Source organism: Panthera uncia, chromosome C2, assembly GCF_023721935.1.
Source record: "Panthera uncia isolate 11264 chromosome C2, Puncia_PCG_1.0, whole genome shotgun sequence".
NCBI lineage: Eukaryota > Metazoa > Chordata > Mammalia > Carnivora > Felidae > Panthera > Panthera uncia.
Genome location: NC_064810.1, coordinates 42,750,988 through 42,771,620, shown reverse-complemented (window position 1 = coordinate 42,771,620; position 20,633 = coordinate 42,750,988). Strand labels below are relative to the sequence as shown.

The 20,633-nt window shown below is 34.2% G+C and overlaps 1 pseudogene; it reads right to left on the bottom strand.

Annotated features, from left to right (window-relative positions):
* Positions 1-1,130: 1,130 nt before the first annotated feature.
* LOC125921542 (eukaryotic initiation factor 4A-I-like) lies at positions 1,131-19,254 on the bottom strand (annotated as a pseudogene).
* Between the last annotated feature and the right edge of the window lie 1,379 nt (positions 19,255-20,633).

Below are 20,633 nucleotides of genomic sequence, written 5' to 3'. Positions count from 1 at the left end.
TGAAAGTTCCTCAGAAAATTAAAACCACCCACAATTCTGCTTATGGACATTTATACAAAGGAAATGAAAACACCAGTTCATAAAGGTATTTGTATCCCTATGTTCAATGGAAACCTTATTTACAACAGTTATGATATGGAAGCAACCTAAATGTCCATCAATAGACCAATGGATAAGGAAGATGTGGCGTGTGTGTTGCAGAATATTAGTCAGCCATAAAAATAGATGAGATTGTGCCTCTTGAGACAACATGGATAGACCTAGAGAGCATTATGTGAAGTGAAATAAGTCAGAGAAAGAGCAAATACCATCTGATTTCATTTATATATGGAATCTAAAAATAAAACCAAACAGAAACAGACTCCTAGATACAGGAAACTGTTGGTTACCAAAGTTTAGAGGATGGGCAAAATAGGTAAAGAGGATTAAGAGGTACAGACTTCCAGTTTTAAAATAAATAAATCATGGGGATATATCATATAGTTGATGATAGTGTAGTAACTTTGTGTGGCGACAGATGATAACTAGACTTATGGAGATCATTTCATCATGTATAAAAATATTGAAATACTATGATGTACTATTGATATAAACGAATAGGATACTGTATGTCAGCTATACGTCAATAAAAAAATAGAAAGTGACTGTAAATTGTAATCTTCATCCCTCATTCTGGGCAAATGAAAACTGCTATGGGTTTCTTTTTAAACTAGATTTTGCAAACACACACCCATGAAAATGGAAAAGAAAAACCACGAGGTTATTCTGAGATTACTTGTAATGTCTACAATAGATACACTTCAACCATAGCTCTGTTTTATGATGCCAAACATGCTGTTCTCTTTCAATTTATAAAAAAAAAAGTATAAATTTGCTTTTTATATTGAAAACTATAGCCTATATAATAAAATAAAATCAACAGAAGTCTATTTATTTTTGGCCTCAAAAAGTGACATTTATTAAAAAAAAAAAATGACAAGATGTCCATCCCTTGGCTCCCTTCCCTCCCCTCTCCTGCTCCTCTTCAGTGCCCCCTCCCCCCTTATCCTGCCTAAGGACTGAACTCCAGGTAAAGCTAGGTAGCAGGAAGCACCTCAGATGATGGTTTCAGCGACATTGAGGGGTATACATCAACGGAGGTGTTGTAGAGTTCTCATTGTCTTGAGAAATTCTCTTGTCTTCTTCTGTCCCATGTTAATAGCCACACCCTTACATCCAAATGGTCCATCACAATTGATTCTGTAGGTACAGTTTTCCCTTTTGGTAGGAAGGTCGTAATTGAGGACTAAAGAAACCTGCTGCACATCAATGCCTCTGGCCAGCAGGTCAGTGGTAATAAATACTCTGCTAGAGCCAGAGCTGAACTCTCTCATGATAACATCTCATTCCTTTTGGTCCATATCTCCATGCATGGAGGACATGGTAAAGTCTCAAGTGTGAGTCTTCTCAGTGAGCCAATCAACCTTCCTTCAGGTGTTGATGGATATGACTGCCTGTATGATGGTCAGGGTTTCATACAAGTCACACAGTGCATCTGATTCCATTCCTCTTGTTCCATCTTGACGTAAAACTGGTGGATATCTTCCAGGATCAACTCCTCTTTCTTGACCAGAATCCAAATGGGTTCCCTCATGAACTTCTTGGTCACCTCAAGCACATTGGAAGGCATTGTAGCCGACAGCAAAACCACCTAGGTGTTGCTGTTGAGCTTTTGGAATATGTCATAGATCTGGTCCTCAAATCCATGGCTTAACATTTTATCAGCTTCCTCCAGTACAAACATCTTGATGTATTTGGGATACAGGTATATCCAGTTAAGCATATCAAACACATGACCTGGGGTATGATGATATGGGGAACTTCCATCTGCAACTTTTGCACCTCAGCACACACATTGGTTCCCTCAATGCAGGCATGGCAGGAGGCACCATGTGATTTCCTAATTCCATGACTATCTCTGTATCTGCTGATCCAACTCTCTGCTGGGTGCCAGGACCAAGGCCTGTGTAGCCTTTAGTTCCAATTCAATCTGTCACAGAATTGATATGGCAAAAGTGACTATTTTCCCAGTCTCAGATTGGGCTTCAGTGATCACATTAACCATTGATACAAGAAAGAAGGGCTCACTGCTGGATGGCAGAAGGCTTCTCAAAGCCATAGGCATAGATGACACGGGAAAGGGAATCAGAGAGGTTCACGTCATCAAAGCTATCAACTCTCTCATTCCAGTTACTCTCAATGAGGCCTTTGGGGTTCTGTCACATTGGGGCCATTGTCTCTGGATTGAGAATCCTGACTCGCAGGCGTGAACCTTAGAAACTCAAATCAACATCATTCTTAATTCTCTTTTTATTGAATTGAAGGAAAATAAAAACAGAAGAAATGTTCCTTAGAGGGCAGAGTATTGTTAAACATACTCTTACTTGGAATGCTATCCCAATAATTAATTACACTGTCTCATACCAGCTGAAGGTTGATATATGTATTGCCATTAAATACCAATTTTCACCTCAGTAACATTTTTCTCACATTCTCCATCAATTGTTTATTTTAAAGCGCTTTGCTAATATTGTAGATGACAAGATTGTAGGCAAATCTTATTTCACTGATTGTGAAGATTCAACTCTCCTTATTGTAGGGACATGTGTTTTTCTTCATCAATGAATTAATTTTTTTACTAACTTTTCCCAGATGCCCATGTAACATGTAATCATTGGCTTGTAAGAACTTTTTAAAAACTGTCATGTTGTAGTAGACATTTTGAATAGGGTTTTTTTTTTTTTTTTACATAATACATAAACATGGCAAAATTTTAGCATTACAAATGTATATGTAACACATTGTACCAGTTCCTCTCAATAAAGGCAAATGTGTTTATAAAATAATGGTGCCTATTTTCAGAAATGACAAGTTGTTTATGTATGTATATATCTACCTATTTATTTGGGCATCTCTCTAGACATAACTATTGATAGAAGTTGAATAAAATGGTATCTAAAATAACTGTCTTCATATAAATTAATTTTTTCACTTTACAATAAATTTTGAGCATTTTAAATATATGCTGATATGGACAAATCACATCAATATTAATGACAACAAAATATTCCATTCTTGATATGCTATATTTCTATAAATTATTTAATTAGCTTACTGGCATTTGAACAATACTATTCAAGAATTTGCTACCAAAAATATGTCTGCAATATATCTAAATAATCAGTGTTTTAAAATGTGTTTTAGTTAACAAATTAAACTACAACCTAGATGAAAATAATAAGGTTTGTCCTATGATGTGTGTGTGTGTGTGTGTGTGTGTGTGTGTGTGTTTATTTATGGGGAAAGAGGAGAAGAAAAAAGAAGATAAAATTAAATAGGTATTAATGTCCTTGCAGAGAGTAAAACTGATCTTATTAAACTCCAACTTTTATTAGAAGATTTAAATTTAATGTTACCTGTCAAATATGTACATAAAAGTAATCAGAAAATTTGAGAGTAAAATACGTAGTTTTAAATACGTAAACAAAACGAAGCAAACTAAAATCACCAAAAAGTAGAAAATGGAGTGTATAAAATAAGTGAATAATGACAAGTAAGACCACATAAAACCAAATATGGAATATATTCAAACTCATCAAAAATCGGTATGCATATGAATGGTTTAAGCCTACTGCTTAAAAGATACTATCTTTCTTCTTAACTCTTACTGTCTCCTCTCTAATGCCATATATTTTTGCACAATAGGATTTTAAAACAAAATGATACAAAAAGTTTAAAAATAAACAGAATGGAAAGATCCACTAAGTGTATATACCAAACTTAGTGGATATCATATTTTTCATACTGGAAAAACTAATCAAGATTTTGAGATGTATAGCATTGAAAAAAAAACATTTATACACACACACACACACACACACACACACACACATATATATATATATAATTTTCCACACAAATTGCCAACCCATTTCTGTATCCTTTTGATATGAACACATTAATATTTGATCACTTTCTTGTGTGCATTTTTCATTTTCTCTATTTTCCCTGTTCTCAGACTTGGAAATAGCTATTTCTTCAAGTCTCACCTCTTCATTATATTGGAGAATAGTTTTTAGAATCAAAGTCTGGTTGTTACGTATACACATTACTCTTAGGAGGTCACTGCTTCTAGATTATTTCAGTAGCAAAAACCTAGAGAATATACATACTTTAAATTACAAGTTACATTCGTATTTCTAACTCAAATTTAACAAAAAGGTTTTTACCTATTTTATTTAGTACTTTTATGCTATAAAACTATTTTATTTAATGCTTTTATGCTGTAAAAACTGTTTCCAAGTAAATTCAATATATTTACATTTTTTAAAACATAGGGAATAATTGTAAATTCATTTATAATACATTTGGTGTAGTTTGAAAGAATGTACTTTTTAAAAAAGTGTTTATTTTTGAGAGAGAGAGAAAGAGAGAGAAAGTAATTGATCAGGGGAGGGACAGAGAAAGAGGGAGACACAGAATCTGAAGGAGGCTCCAGGCTCTGAGCTGTCAGCGCAGGGCCTGAAGCAGGGCTCGAACTAGTGAACTGTGAGATCATGACCTGAGCCACAAATTCAGACACTCAACTGACTGAGCCAACCAGGGGCCCCAAGAATGTACTTTAATGTAGCTTACAATTACATTGTCAACATTACTAACAATAAACCTATTGTTCATTTTTGATTGAAAATGTACCAAAAGTGTATTTATAGTTCTTTCTGTTTATACATGTATGTGTGTGTGTGTGTATAAATCTATATAAAGAACTGTGTTAAAATTACTTGAAATATTATTTATGTCTTATGTCTGTGGGGTTTTTTTGGTGTTTTTTTCCAATTTTATTGAGTTATAATTATAAATAACGTTGTATAAGACATGGATGTGCTACCTATTTAATATAGAGTTGGACTTATTTTCTAATGTTTGTGCCTCATTTTGCATTTATTTTTCCTACTTTTTAAGGTATTTCCCTACAGGTGGATGAATTTCATTTTTGGAAGTGTAAAAGAAATACAGTTCAAAGTCAAAATCATATAAATGTATTTGCTTCTCCCTGTCAATTCCCTTTTTCTAAGTTTTATGTAAAATTGAGTAGTTCATATTTCATTCTTGCTCTCTTTAGAAATTAAAAAAATATATATATGTTAATCTTATTTACCTTATTTCTTATAGAGAAGAGCAAGAGCATACTATATTGGCTTTTTCTCCTCCCCTCCACCCCCAGTTGCTCACTCTGATTTCATCACATTCTTCCTTATTCTTTCTCACAAAATGATAGATCTCTTCACAGATGAGTATACTACAATTTAGATTCTAATGACAGGATCTTTCTCTTATTTCCAATCTCAAAAATACAAAATTAACAGAATAATTAGACCTTGCATTAGTTTACCTACTGTTGAAATACACACACACACACACACACACACACACACACACACACACACACACACACACACACACACACACGTATGTATATAAAAAGATTCACACATGTATACTATGGGTCTCAATCATTATATACATACTTATATGGAAAAATTCTAAAGGATTTTATGGGTTCCAAATCCATTTTCAGTATTTCGTTCCTTAAAAAATAATGATAAAAAGCATGTCTATGTCAATAACATTTTTTCTGGTCTACTCTTGTTTGGTGTTTCACTGTCTGATAAGAGAGAATGTAATTCTTACAGCATTCTCATTTCTGGGTTTTTTTTTTTTATACCTTGACACAAAGCATTTGTTTTTAGTTTTTGTTTTTGTTTTTTTTTCCTGTGCTCAAAGGGAATGGATGAAGATTCTTTTCCCTTATATAGTCAGCTCTATTTTTTTTTTCCATAGTGATCAGTGTTGTTCTGTTTCTACGGTGTTCTCTGAATATACTAAAGAAATAAGATGGGGTAAAAGAATAATCTTCTAACTTGCGAGTTGTAACTAAAACTAAATCTTCATTTTCCTGTCACATAGTGTTGTACATGATAAGATATTACAAGAACTAATTCTAAAGATGCTTACAAGAATGTGCTCGAGTGCCAGCTCTTGTTCTTACTGGCTGTATTGTCTCAACCATTTTGTTTTACTTCTCTAATCTTTGGCTTTATTGCCTATAAGAGAGAGAGAACATAATAATATAATGGTTATTGTATTATATTTACATAATTATTTGTGTATTACTTTAACTTATATTTATATAATATATAATAGTATGAGTAGTAGATTATTGTTAGAATTAAATGAGATTGGGGGCCTAGGTGGCTCAGTCAGATCAGTAGCCAACTGGCTCATGTCGTGATCTTGTAATTCTTGAGTTTGAGCCTCCACATTGGACTTCAGCACAGAGCCTGCTTGGGATTCTCACTCTCTCCCTCACTCCCTGCTCCTCTCCCCTTGCGTGTGTTCTCTCTCTCAAAATGAATTAATGAACTTTAAAAAAAAATTTTTTAGAAAGAATTAAATGAGAGAATATATATCACATAGGAAATAGTCTGACCTATAAGAAATGGTCAATGTTAGAACTTACTTGTATAGTTGTTATAATAGTTATAATTAAAGCACTCTGTAAAATCTTCTGTCATTAAAAGCCAGAAAGCTACAGGGTAACTTCATGCTATAATTTAGATAAACATGATTAACATCACAATGTTTATGACATAAGATTTACTGAGATATATTAAGATGCAAATTTTCATACGGTGTTCGTTGCAAAAATAAAAGATTAAAGGAATATAAAGTATTGCTAAACAAACATTGAAAGGTTTGTGATAATAAAAGTAATTGTGATATTCTTCATATGTGTACTTTAACACATGTATTTATTTTATTTAAACAACAGGTATTAATATTACAATAAAATAGTAAATAAGTAAATAAAACACAGAAAATCATACCATGTTTTTAAATAATGGGCTTAGGAAATAATTCATCCATTTTCTCCAAAACACAGATGTTTTTAAAAACATAAACTATTACTTATTAAGAGCATGAAAGTGATCTGCAGATGTTACATAACAACTTAATGCAAACCACGATACTTTGAAGGTGCATCTAAAGCCTTCTCAAATGAAATATCAAGGTTACCTGTTTAAGCCATCTAAGCCATCCCCTCTCTTTGCTGACTGCACAATATTTATCTTGACAGATGTCAGCTTTATAATGCTTGTGAGAAGTTTGTGGCTTTCATTACCTGGATTTACAATAGTGTGCAACAGAGGCTTAAATTGCACATGGGCCATGACAGCTGGCAAAAACATGCCAGAGGACAACTTTGTCAAACCTAGAAAGCTCAAGAGAAGCTTAGTGGAGTGAATGAAAAACATAAAAGTTGGAGAGCCTAGAGACAAAAAAGAAGAAGAAGAGAAGGATGGCTAAGCCTCCAGATGACTGCATTGGCATTCATTACATGTGCCTATGGACAGACGAGTAGCGTTAGCTGAAATCATTCAGAATACGTGCAGAGGGTGTATTAGTTACATGTGTGTTCGGTAGATTTATGTCTATATTTTATCCTCCTACAGGTTTATAAATTGATTTGATTTGCTTCAATTTGTTTGCTTATCAGCCAATAATAAAAGAAAAACTTCTGTCTCAAATAATTCCCATGGGAAAAAAAATAGGTGAATACAAACTTTCAGTTAGTCTTTGCCTCTTAGAAATTTAAGGAAAGGTGAAGATCATCATTTACCTTATTTATATCATTTATAGGAAACTGCAGTTCTTAGAAATAACGAATATTCCATGAAGTAGAGAGGCAAAAGTAAATTATGGAGCAGAGTTTATATCTCTAATTTGAAAACAATCAGAGTATTTTACTGTTGTTGTCACTGAAATATTCTCATTAAAAATAAAGTGGCAGTGAAAGTAAATCTAACTATATTCACTTTGGGGACAAAAGCAACAGTATACTTAAAATAGATATGGCCTTATTCTCTTTAAATTAAATTGAAAACAATCTAAAATATTATGACATGATACTAATCATGATAAACAAAACTAATATTTCTTTTAAGAACACTCATGAACAGATATAGGACAAATATTTCATTTAGTTTTTGGTTCCTTTGAGAGTCATCAGAAGCAACTAATAATGATATCATTCCATTTTTCTTTTCCAACACACACACACACACACACAAAGATACATACTTTTTGAGGTTTAATAATATATCAAATACTTCATATTTACTCACAAGAGTCAGTAGCATAATATAAAGCAATAGGATTAATTTTTAAAATATATATTGGCATTCTACCTGTGTAGTTGAAAAATGGACCAGAGGGGCACCTGGGTGGCTCAGTTGCTTAAGCGTTCAACTCCAGCTCAGGTTGATCTCACAGTTTGTGAGTTCAAGCCCTGCGCCGGGCTCTGTACTGGCAGCTCAGAGCCTGGAGCCTGTTTCGGATTCTGTGTCTCTCTTTCTCTCTGGCCCTCCCCCTCTCTGCTCTGTCTCTCTCTCAAAAATAAATAAACATTAAAAAAAATGAGTAAACTATCTCAATAATTAAAAAAGAAAAACGTAGTAGACACAGATATAAAAGTGGTTTTATACACTGTCTCAGTTGTAGAGAATTTTATACCCTAATTTGTGATAGAAATCATATGCAAATAAAATAACTGGAATTATAACAATATATAAGAACTACTAGCAAAGGAGGTGAGACATGAACATATGTATTTAGTTAAGGAAAATGAATACAGCCTTTGTATTAGTCAGGATTATCCAGCCAAACAGAACCAATAGGATGTGTGTATATAGAGAAAGAGAGAAGAGAGGGTGAAGGAGAGGAAGAAATGTTAAGGAATTGGCTAACAGCGCAGAGCCCAGTGGGGGGCTTGAGCCCGGGAACCTTGAGATCATGACCTGAGCTGAAACCAAGAGTCAGACGCTTACACGACTGGGCCACTGAGGCGCCCTGCTGGGTTGATTTTTTAACTTTTTTGTGAAAGATGTTGCAAGTAAAAGAAATATGGTATACTGTTTTCAGATTGGGTCACTACTCACTATTTCTTACCATCAATGGATATACTCAGTATCCTATTTTGTAAAGTTGAGCTATTTATGATTATTTCACCTCAAGACATAACTAACCAAGTATACAGCACTAATTTTCACACATGCACTTAATGTTGTGACCTTTAGAACATTACATTAATGACAAATAACATAGACATTATTCTAAAAGTTTTACTTTTTAAGTAATGACTTTATACCATAAATTCTAATTACATTATTAGGATGACCCAATAAAAATATACTATTCTTTTTTCCCCTGTTGATAAAAATACACTATTCTTTTTTCATGTGGAAAATTGTCACTAATTATGAAGGAAGTTTTCCAAGGATGTTTATATGTATTAAAAAATATTGCTCAAAAACTATGAAAACCTGTCCAGTTAATCAAAACAATTTGTTGAAAAACTCACTTTAAAAATTTAGGGACATTCAATAAATAAATTAATGGATAAAGAAGATGTGGGGCATGTGTGTATATACATATATATTTATAAATCTGAATATGAATGTAAATATCTATAATGGAATATTACTTAGCCATAAAAGTAATGAGATCTTGTTATTTGCAACAACATGGATGGACATAGAGGGTATTATGCTAAGTGAAATAAGTCACACCAAGATAAATACAATTTCATTTATATGTGGAATCTTAAAAAATAAAATAAACAAAAGCAGGAACAGACCCATAAATACAAAGAAAAACTGATGGTTTCCAGAGGGGAAAGTGGGAGGGATGGGCAGAATGGATGATGGGGAGTGGAAGATACAAGCTTTCAGTTAGGGAATGAATAAATCATGGGGATAAATGGTATAGCATAGAGACTATTGCCAATGGTATTGTGATAGCATCATATGGTGACAGATAGTAGCTACACTTGTGAGCCTAACATATACAGACTTGTCTAATCACTATGTTGTACATTTGACACAAACATAACATTGTGTGTTAGCTATACTGCAACTAAAAAATAACTCAGAAAAAGAAGAATGGGGATTTCCATATGTGATTAAAATGGCGAAACTGTTAGCAATTAACGTTTCCTAATAGATAACTATAATAACTTTTCAAATACTGCATGATAGGCAAAGTGATGCTGTTATCATGAAAAGAAGGAAAAACTGTCAGATGACTCTATAACCTCAGTTTTATGCCTGGAGATACTTTCTGGAGTACAGCAAGTCCAAATAGAGCAGAAAATTACACTGAGCTGGAACCACAGAGATCAATGTTATGTTATTGAGGATGCTGGCTTTATGGGCCAAAAACTGAAGAAGATATTGTACAATGAAGGGACTTCAGGAATATGCACAGGAGTTGTCTTGACTTTCTAGATAAATATTAAGCTGAGAAGTTACGAGAGGAGATTTTGCAAGGCTAACCACTCCACAACCAAAGTAAAAAAATAAAAAAATAAACAAAACAAAACAAATGAAAAGGAAGAAAAGAAAAGAAAAGAAAAGAAAAGAAAAGAAAAGAAAAGAGAAAAGAAAACTACCGAAGAGGAGCTATTGCCGAGATATGAGCTGAACAATTGTTTGGGTTTGAATATAGCTGCTAGATGTTCAAATTCTTATAAGCTAGAGTGGACAGATCTCATTTTACAGCCCAGGCATTTGGTAAGCTCCCAGAAAGACAATACATTAAGAATAAGATTTACATAGTCCTAAAAGAAATAATCCCAGACTTATCTTGGTACAATCTAGGAAGAAGCTCAAATAAATCAAGCTCATTTGCAAATTCTACCAGAATAAAATGTCACCTTGTTTTAAGACAACAAAATCTACACATTAATAGCATAACACAGCAATATTCAGTACAAAATAGCAAATTAGTGAATTTAAAAAGAGGAGAAAAACCAATCAAAAGACACAAACTCAGAAATGATGAACATGTTGGATTTTGCAGACATAGATTTAAAAGTACTTTTTACAACTATGCTTAAGGATTCAAAGGCAAGGGGAATTGAAGGAGAAAATAGAGGACCTGAAAACAATCGAACAATCAATCAAATGTGTAAGAAAGAGAACTGAATGTAAATTACTGGGCTTGAAACATAAATTCTCTTGAAATCTATTCCTGGAGATTACAACATCCTATCTATCAATAATTGTTAGAAAAAGAAAAAAAATTGACATAATTGACAAATTTGAATTTGAACAAAATCTAACCAAATTAATTATTTTTAAACACCTCAAAACAGAATGCATCTGCCATTGAAAGATTCACCACATATAGTGTGCATAGTGGTAATGATCAATATATAGATCAATAAAAAAGAATAGAGAGTGAAAAAATAATCACAGATTTACAGGGTGGGTTTATTTTTTTACACAGTGCCAAGTTAGTTAAACGGAAAAATCATGGGGGATGGAAAAATGGAAAAAATGGAAAAAAAGATAGTCTTTCTAATAAATGGTGCTTAACATTGAAGACTTCTATGGACAAAACAAAAAAACAAACAAAACCGCTTCCTACAAAAAAAAATGGCAATTGAATAGATCATTTACAAAAGAAGATTGATGAATGGCCCATAGGCATATGGAAATGTGCTCAACATTAGTCACTCAGAAAATTCAAATTCAAACCACCAAATTACTAGACTGTTAAAATCAAAATGCTTGATGATGCCTTGTGTTGGCAAGGATGTGGAGCAAATAGAACTCTCAGAGATTTCTGATCAAAATGCTCAATGATACACCCATCACAAACTTGTCAGTAAACAAATTGTGACAACCCAATTTCAGAGAATACTACTCAGCAGTAAAAACAAACAGATTTGAACATTGGAAAATGGATGAATTTCAAAAATCATGCTATGTCAAAAAAGTCAAACACAAACACGTAAGCATTATATCATTTATAAGAAATTACAGAAAAGGCAAAACTATAGGGACAAAGAAGAGATCAGTGTTTCCTAGCAGTGAGGAAGGAAAGCCAGAGGAGGCATGAAATGCAAAGGAGCCCAAGAATATATTTTAGTTGGTTGGAATTGCTCTGTATCATGATTGATGAGATAATGAATATATACAACTGCCAAAATTCATCAAAAAGTACACCTAAAGGGTGAAATTTATTGTAGTTTAATTTTTATACTGACATTTTTTTTTCAGCTAAAACAAAGTTCATGCAATTCAGTAGTGAGATTATACCTCTTTTTTTGTAGTATTGAAGCCCACGCTTGTACATGCATATTTTTTTTCTTATTCCTTATCACTTGCATGTACAGGGGCTACTGATGTGCTTCTACTCTGAATAGCAATTGAATCTTCTTATTAGAGGTCCTGCCCTTGGGGTGCCTGGAGGGCTCAGTGGGTTAAGTGTCCAACTCTTGGTTTTGGCTTAGGTCATGATCTCACAGTTTGTAGGATCAAGCCCCATATTGGGCTCTATGCCAAGTGTGAAACTTGGCAAGATTTCTAAGATTCTCTCTCTTCCTTTCCCTTTCCCCCTCTCCCATTTATATTCCCTCTTCTCAAAATAAACATTAAAAAAAAAGAGAGAACAAAAACAAACATACAAAAGGACTTGCCCTTAAAGCTGCCTGATCACATTTTACCTGTTTTACCAGATGAGTAAGCCAGCATTCCCCTCAGCCTTTTGTAACCCAGTGACTGACAAATATATGTGGGATATAAATATAAATGCTTCAGCTCCTCTCTATCTTGTTAGAGCCACTATGAATTACTACTTATACTATTTCAAGAGATCTCTGCAGGATGAACTAAAATTTTCCTACAAAGTACTTTGTCTTTATTGAACTTTGCCCCTATCGAACAATTTCTTTACTCTGATTTTTACTAGAACCCTCTTAATAAATTACTTATATGAAAATGTTTATCCTTGGATCTCCACTGAAATAATCCAACCTAAGAGAAAGAAGATATATTCTGGTGCCACTCATGAGTCTTCCAGTTAAGAGAAGAACATTCAATTAGACTCAGAAAAGGTTTAAAATAAAAAGGGACCGTGTTTGAGGAAGCACCTCTGGACTGTCCAGTCTCTCAAGATCTCTTATAAGTCTTTTTTCTTTATAGCAACCTAAATTTTCTCCTACTGCATAGAGTTACCTCTACATAGAGGGAGAATGGCAAGGAGAAGCATGAAATACAAACATGTGTTAGAAGAAAACCAAATTTCACATGAAATATATAAAATATTCTGTTAGCTTTTAGGTTGGTGTCTAAGAGTTAATTTGATCTTCAGAGAGAGCATTCTATTTTCCCTGCATGGTTCAATGACATAAGCTCTACTGACTACAACAGACAAAGAATGCTGGGTATGTGGACACTAATAAAAGGAAAAATGCAGTCTGTGTTCAACACTCTAAACTTCCAAGCTATGTACAAAGTTTGAAGATTCTCAGCACCTGGGCATTCTTCCTTAGCAAAAGATTTGCAGTATTCAAGGAAAAAAAGAAAGAAGGTAACTGAAACCATTGAGGTATTGATGAACGTATCTAGTAGAACAGAGACCTAACTGCACTTGGGTTTACACTGAAGATTGTTCAGTCCTTATTAGGAATACTAACAGGTTTGTGTTGAGTCTCCTAATATCTGAATAAGCAAAATGCATGTTCCTGTTTACTTCTTGCAAGTCCTTTCTCTAAGATTCAGGTTATATTCTCAGTGACCTGCTTATTCCCAAGTCTTTTACCTGAAGGATGAGATTTTTCTGTCATTGAACAAATATAAAACTATTAAAACCTAAAACACACATTTAATCGGATTATATCACAAAGTACAAACTTAATTGTACCACTTAAGACAAACCATTTTTATTCTATATATCTTGCATATTTATATAGACTTGTTTTTTGCTAAGGATGATAGTAATACTTATATGTAACTCACCTGTTTTTCCTTAAATAGTAAGCTAAAAATATACTCAGTATCTAATTTTAAATACCATAATAAATTAAAACCTATCAATTGTTTTCTCTTTCTTCTCTTTTTTTTTAAATGTTTCTTTATTTTTGAGAGAGACAGAGACAGAATGTGAGAGGGTTATGGGCAGAGAGAGAGGGAGGCACAGAGCCGGAAGCAGGGTCTAGGCTCTGAGTGGTCAGCACAGAGCCCGAAGTGGGGCTGGAATCCACGAGCTGTGAGATCATGACCTGAGCTGAAGTCAGACGCTCAACCAACTGAGCCACCCAGGCTCCCTGTTTTGTTTTTTTTTTCTTCTAGAAGATAAAAATATTATTCTACTTATAGTTTAGAAAAGAAAAATGTGGCATTCTAAATCCAACTCTAGGGGCAGAAAATTACTCAGGAAAGGTTTTAATATCTAGTCTCAAAAATGGAATTGAACCAAAAATTATACAAAATAAAGGACTAATGTGTAGAAAGAATGTGTTTATGTGAAAAAAATATATAAAACTATAGAGATTCTAAAAGTTGACAAAGGATTCTGCAATTATAAACTCCGATAGTGATTAGACACAAAATCTCTTATAAAATCTAATTTTAAAAAAAAGGCATAGAGGGGCGCCTGGGTGGCTCCGTCGGTTAAGTGTCCAACTTCAGCTCAGGTCATGATCTCACGATCTGTGAGTTCGAGCCCTGCATTGAGCTCTGTGCTGACAGCTCAGAGCCTGGAGCCTGCTTTGGATTCTGTGTCTCCCTCTCTCTCTGCCCCTCCCCCATTCATGCTCTGTCTCTCTCTCTGTCTAAAAAGTAAATAAACATAAAAAAAAATTTAAAAAATAAAATTAAAAAAATAAAAAAAGGCATAGAGATGATTTTCCAGGTTTATGTAATAAACCTGTATATGCACAGGTTTGCATGCATACACACACACACACACACACACACACACACACGAAAATGGTCACACAATATTCTTTTTTCTCTTTCTGTGTTCTCTCTAGAGTAGTATCAGTGTCTTCATTTTTCCTTTAGGTACAAATAATTCTAAGCACCTGAACAGGCTGAACATTTGAGGTATATTTGAAAAAAAAATCCTTTTGAAGAAAAAAATGTTTGCGAAGACATACCAAATTTCATGTGCTAGGGAGGCTTGGGACAGAGCGAGAGAGTATTATTAGACTTTGAGTAGAGTTACTTACTATCCATAGTTGTCATGATGCAGTAAAAGTCATTATTGAGCTATTATCTAGGCTGTGAGAGAGAATTACAAATAATGTGGGAAGAAAATTGTTTTGAAGAGAAAATGAATTAGTGGTTGGGTCAACAAGATTAAGAATCAGAGAAAGGTTTGGATATCATAGCTTCATAAAGCTCCCGTGTGATAGCGTCCCCTCCCTAAGGGGGGGAAAAAAAAGGCAACCTGACTATACCGTATGTGACAACATCCCTCACAACCTTGGAACATGAGACCGCTTAATCAGACTACATGTGTGTGTATGTGTGTGTGTAGTTACCATATATGGGAGACAAAAAAGTAAAAAAAATATATATATAAAAACTATGCCACGTGGCGTTCCGAGCTCAGTTCGGGTACAAACCCAACCGAGCAGTGCTGGCACAAATAAAGTTGCTTTCTAAAAAAAAAAAAAAAAAAAAAAAAAACAACCAAACAAAAAAACCTTGATGTCAATTCTCTGTGCAAGAATCCTGCTACACCAAAGTAGTGAGTCAATAAAGCCAATATTTTAGATTCGTAATTTTCAAGAATTGTGAGCAAGTATATCACAAGTCTGTATTGAAATAACATAATTTTTAAAGCAGTTTTAAGTCATTTATTTTATCTAAGTCCATTATCTTGATATTTGAGATACTTCGCAATATTTTATATTTCGTATTCAAGGCTTTTGGAAGTCTCATTTCTGTAAATTTACTAAAGCCAAATTTACTCATGAGACTAAATATAGAGGAAAAGGAAAGCCCGGGCGGTGCCTTGTTTTAATGATCAAACATTTTGGATAATTGAAATGTTTAATTTGAAAGAGAAAGTTGATGGGTAGAAACATTCATGCAGCAGTCACAAATACGTGAATGAATACATGCCAAACAGTAAAACAACTTCAGTAATTACTGTGCAAAGCATTTTAAATACTATGATGTTTAATAAAAGGTAAAAGAAATGTAGAAAACCTATACATTTTTAAAATACACATTCATAATGAAAATACTAATTTTTTAAACTAATTCAGCTCTTTCTGAGTTCCATTTTTATGTATTGTCTATATACATGGCCTACACACAACTTACTCACAAAATAGGTTATTAATTTATTATCAGAATGTAATTTATTCATTATTTGCATAAAGCATGCGAGTTGTGCTTATAATCTATACTAATGCAGCTAATGTTAAATAGCTGGTTGTACAATAGCCATACTGCTATTAAAATGTGTTGATACATAAAGAAAATATCCATTAAATTTTCTAACGTTTGTGTAAATTAAGTCTATTATATGAGTTACACAAAGGCACAAATTACCATTTAAGTTGTTTTACCAATCAAATTTCTGAGGTAGCATTGCAAAGCAGCTCTGTTACTTGAAAAATTAAATGTAAATGTTCTCCTTCATGAGAACATTTATCTCCTTCATGATCTCCTTTTATGATCGAACAAACAGGGCAGCAGATAGGTGAAAGATTGGGTCTAACATATATTTTCTAGAAGTAATAAAAAGTGCAAGTCTCACAATGACACGAACACTTATGCCATCCAATACATTTTGTGCTTTTGTGCTATGTACTTAACAGTGTTATTTTTATGAAATACAAAGATTTTCTGTATCGTCAGATGTATAGTATCATGAAATGCTTTAAAATATCACATAGAATAATGATTGTTCCTGTGTTTTGCCAAATACTTAGATAAAAAGTTTTAAAGTGCAGTTAATCATGCAACTGTTGTTAAGCAGGTGGCAATTTGGTATCATGCAGATAACCATCTGGCTGACTATGATTTCAAACTTTTCACAGGTCTCCATAGCATGTAAATGTGTCAAAGATTCTTAGCACTTTTGAAAAAATGGCTTTGCTGTCATATTTTAAATACAGTGATACACAAGGTAGAGTATATGACTCTATGATAGCTTTACAAAATATTTAATAAATATTTACCAGGTTTCATGGAGACTTTTCTCTTGTTATTTTGCACATATGATTTCTTAGAAAATGCAGTTTGTTGTAATTGTATTCTATGTGTGTTTAATTTCTCTTCACTTCTTGCTTTCTCGACTTATTCCACATGCGTCGGTGGCCACCTTAATGTTAAAATACTTATACAGTTTCAAGGACTGACTACTATCCCCTAAATAGAGAATTTATACTTAAAATATCATAAAATATTTATCCTTCTATTTCTGGAAAACACCTTTTATTTCTACCACTTAATGTCTAATTAGAAAATAATATATATTCATTATATATTTTATATAATCATTTATATAATACATGCAACATGCATTTTATGAATAGAATATGTATATATGTATTCATATAACATTTGTTATATATAATATTTCACATAATATACATTACATGTATAATAATATATTGTACATATGCCATATATGTGTGTGTGTGTGTGTGTGTGTAATTTACATGTATGTAAAATCACCACCAAATGAGAAATAACCACAATTAAGTTTCTGGAAATATACACACAAATAAGGTATTATTTGCACATATATGCATGTGTGCACACACAAAAATACATGCATATCAATTTTGAGCCAATTTAAGCTCATAAAATATATATTGTTTCAGAATGTGTTTTTCAAGTTTTTATTTAACTTCCAGTTAGTTAACATACAGTATAATTTTAGTTTCAGCAGAATGTACTTTTTTACTTAAAATTTTGAGATTATTTTTCAGTAAGAATTCTTTGGAAATGTTTTATCCACCTTTAAAGGGAAATATACAAGTTACTATCTGTGGGTGGCTATTGAACATTTAGAAATATTTTTTGAGTACTTTTCATATTCTTTACAAGGATATGGAGGCCGAATTTATAATGTCAAAGTAAAATGGACTTTTCACACAATACACGTTTCAATTTAGAAAACGCTTTCCTCCCTTTACTGATTACCTGCATATTTTAAGTATGTGCCATTCTCCTCCAATAAAGTATATATTCTTCCACATGAGAAATGAGTTATGTCTCATTCATCTTTTCATTCCTTTGTGAAGTCTATATTAACTGATGGTTTTATTAAATTAAAAAAAAAACACCCTGATCTAGTTGTTGAATTTTTGTATATAGATGAGAATCAAATACATCCTATTTTGTTTCCTTATTTCAAGTGTCATCCATGAGTACTGTTTTTGGTTTTTATTATTTCAAGTGTAATCCATGAGTACCTGTTTGTATTTATTGTGAAGTTAACAAAATTGTTTCTGTTCATACTATTTTGCTAATCTTATTCCGTCTGTTTTTAAACAGTGAATAGTTGCTATTTTTAACTATTGTTTTTAAACAGTGGATATTTACTATGTTTGGTAAGAATCAAGGACACTATTATACTAAAACTGAGATAACATTAGGGGTCAAGGAAGATGGCAGAGTCAGAGGATCCTGAGGTCACTTTGTCCCACAGACATACTGAGGCTACAGGTATATATAATGTAACTCACTCTGAAAATGATCTGAAGACCAGCTGAACAGCACTTCCACAGCTAAAGAGAAAGAGAAAGCCACATTGAGAAGGGGAAGTGGGGAAGAGACATGGTTGGAACCCAACCTTTCTGTGCTGTGACCCACATGCAGGAGAAATATCACAGGTATGGAGGTTCTCCCTGGGGAGCAAGGGAATCAAACCCTACATCAGGCACACCCTACCTTGGGGATCATGCACTTGGAAGACAAGCTCCATAATGTCTTTGAAAATCAATGGGACTTAACTCGAGGAAAGCAAAGATTTACAGGAAACTCAGATTCTGCTCTTAATGGGCCAACACACTGTATCACTTGATCTGAGACCCAGCACAGAGGCCGAAATTTCAAAGGACCTGGGTTATAAGTGAAGGAGATTTATTGACTAATTTTAATATGTACTTGAGGGACAGGGAACTGTAGCAGTTTTCTCCAGGAACGGAAGTCTTGTTGGGCACCATTTTCTTGCCCTCCTTCGGCGTAACTGGCACTTTCCATTTACCTTGGGAGTGCTGCTTGCCCACCCCAGGGTTTCTGTGAAAATCCACCCCAATGAGCAAACACACCTTTGCAAAGCGAATACCTCCTGCCACACCCAGTGGGCAGCAACAGTCAGGACCAGTATCCTCTCCATAGTGACTACCACCCCACTACACTCGGCGGATAGCCCTGGCCAGAACCGGTGCCACTACAAAACACATTCTGCCTCAGGGAGGGGGTTACAATGCTGCCAACATGCACCCCTGTCAACAGTTGCAGCCAAGGCTCTCAATTAGCTGTACTAGGAGATAATCCACCCACCGGCCACAGGCAGGCCTCTAGCCAGCACACCAAGTCACAATCCATCAATACACCCAGTCAGGCTGGGGGCCAGCCCCGCCCACCAGCAAGCCTACTGCAGGTACAGCTGGGCCTCCTCGCCAGCTGTGCTTGGAGGCCTTCCCTGCCAACCAGTATACACAGTAGTCATAACCATTCACTGCAGCCCACTAGGCTGGGGCCAGCCCCACACGTCAGCATACTGCACACGTGTGCAGCAGTCACAGCTCAGTCACAGCAGGAGGGTATGCAAGCCTACACAGAAGGCACTCCTGGAGCACCTGATTCTGTACTACTGGGCCCCACAGGATGCCTTATATCTAAGTGCACTATCTTGAAGACCAGGAGGCATAGCTGAGCTACCTAATACACAGAAACAAACACGGAGAGATGAAACAAGGAGACAGAGAAATATGTTTCAAACAAAAGAACAATAAAAAATCTCAGGAAAAGAAGTAAACAAAATAGAAATAGCCAAACTACCTGATAAAGGGTTCAAAGTAAGTGTCATAAAAATGTTCACCGAACTTGAAAGAAGAGTGGATAAACTCAGTGTGATCTTCAACAAAGAGAACAAAAATATTAAAAAGAACTAATCAGAGTTGAAAAAATATAATAGCTAACATGAAAATAGACTAGAGGGACTCAACACTAGATTAGAGGATGTAGAAAAGTGGATCAGCAATCTGGAAGACATGGTAATAGAAAGCCACCCAACTGAACAGAAAAATAAAAAAGAATTTAAAAATGAAGATACATTAAGGGACCTTTAGGACAACATCAGCATACTAACATTCACATTTAAGACATCCTAGAAGGAAAAAAAAGACAAGGCAGCAGAAAACTTGTTTGAATAGCTGAAAACTTCCCCAACCTGGGGAAGGGAACAAACATTTAAGAGCAGCACAGTGAGCTCAAAATGAGATATACCCAAGGAGGTCCATGCCAGAAACACAATAATTAAAATATCAAAGTTTAAGATAAAAAATGAGTTTTAAAAGCAGCAAGAAAAAAAGCAATGTGTTATATATAATGGAAACTTCATGAGGCTATCAGCTGATTTTCAGCAGAAACTTTGCAGGCCAGTAGTGGGGGTGCGGGGCAAAATACAGTCTAAGTGCTGAAAGGAAAACAAAACAAAACAAAACAAAACAAACCCACTAAACCAAAAATACACTACCTGGCAAAGTTACC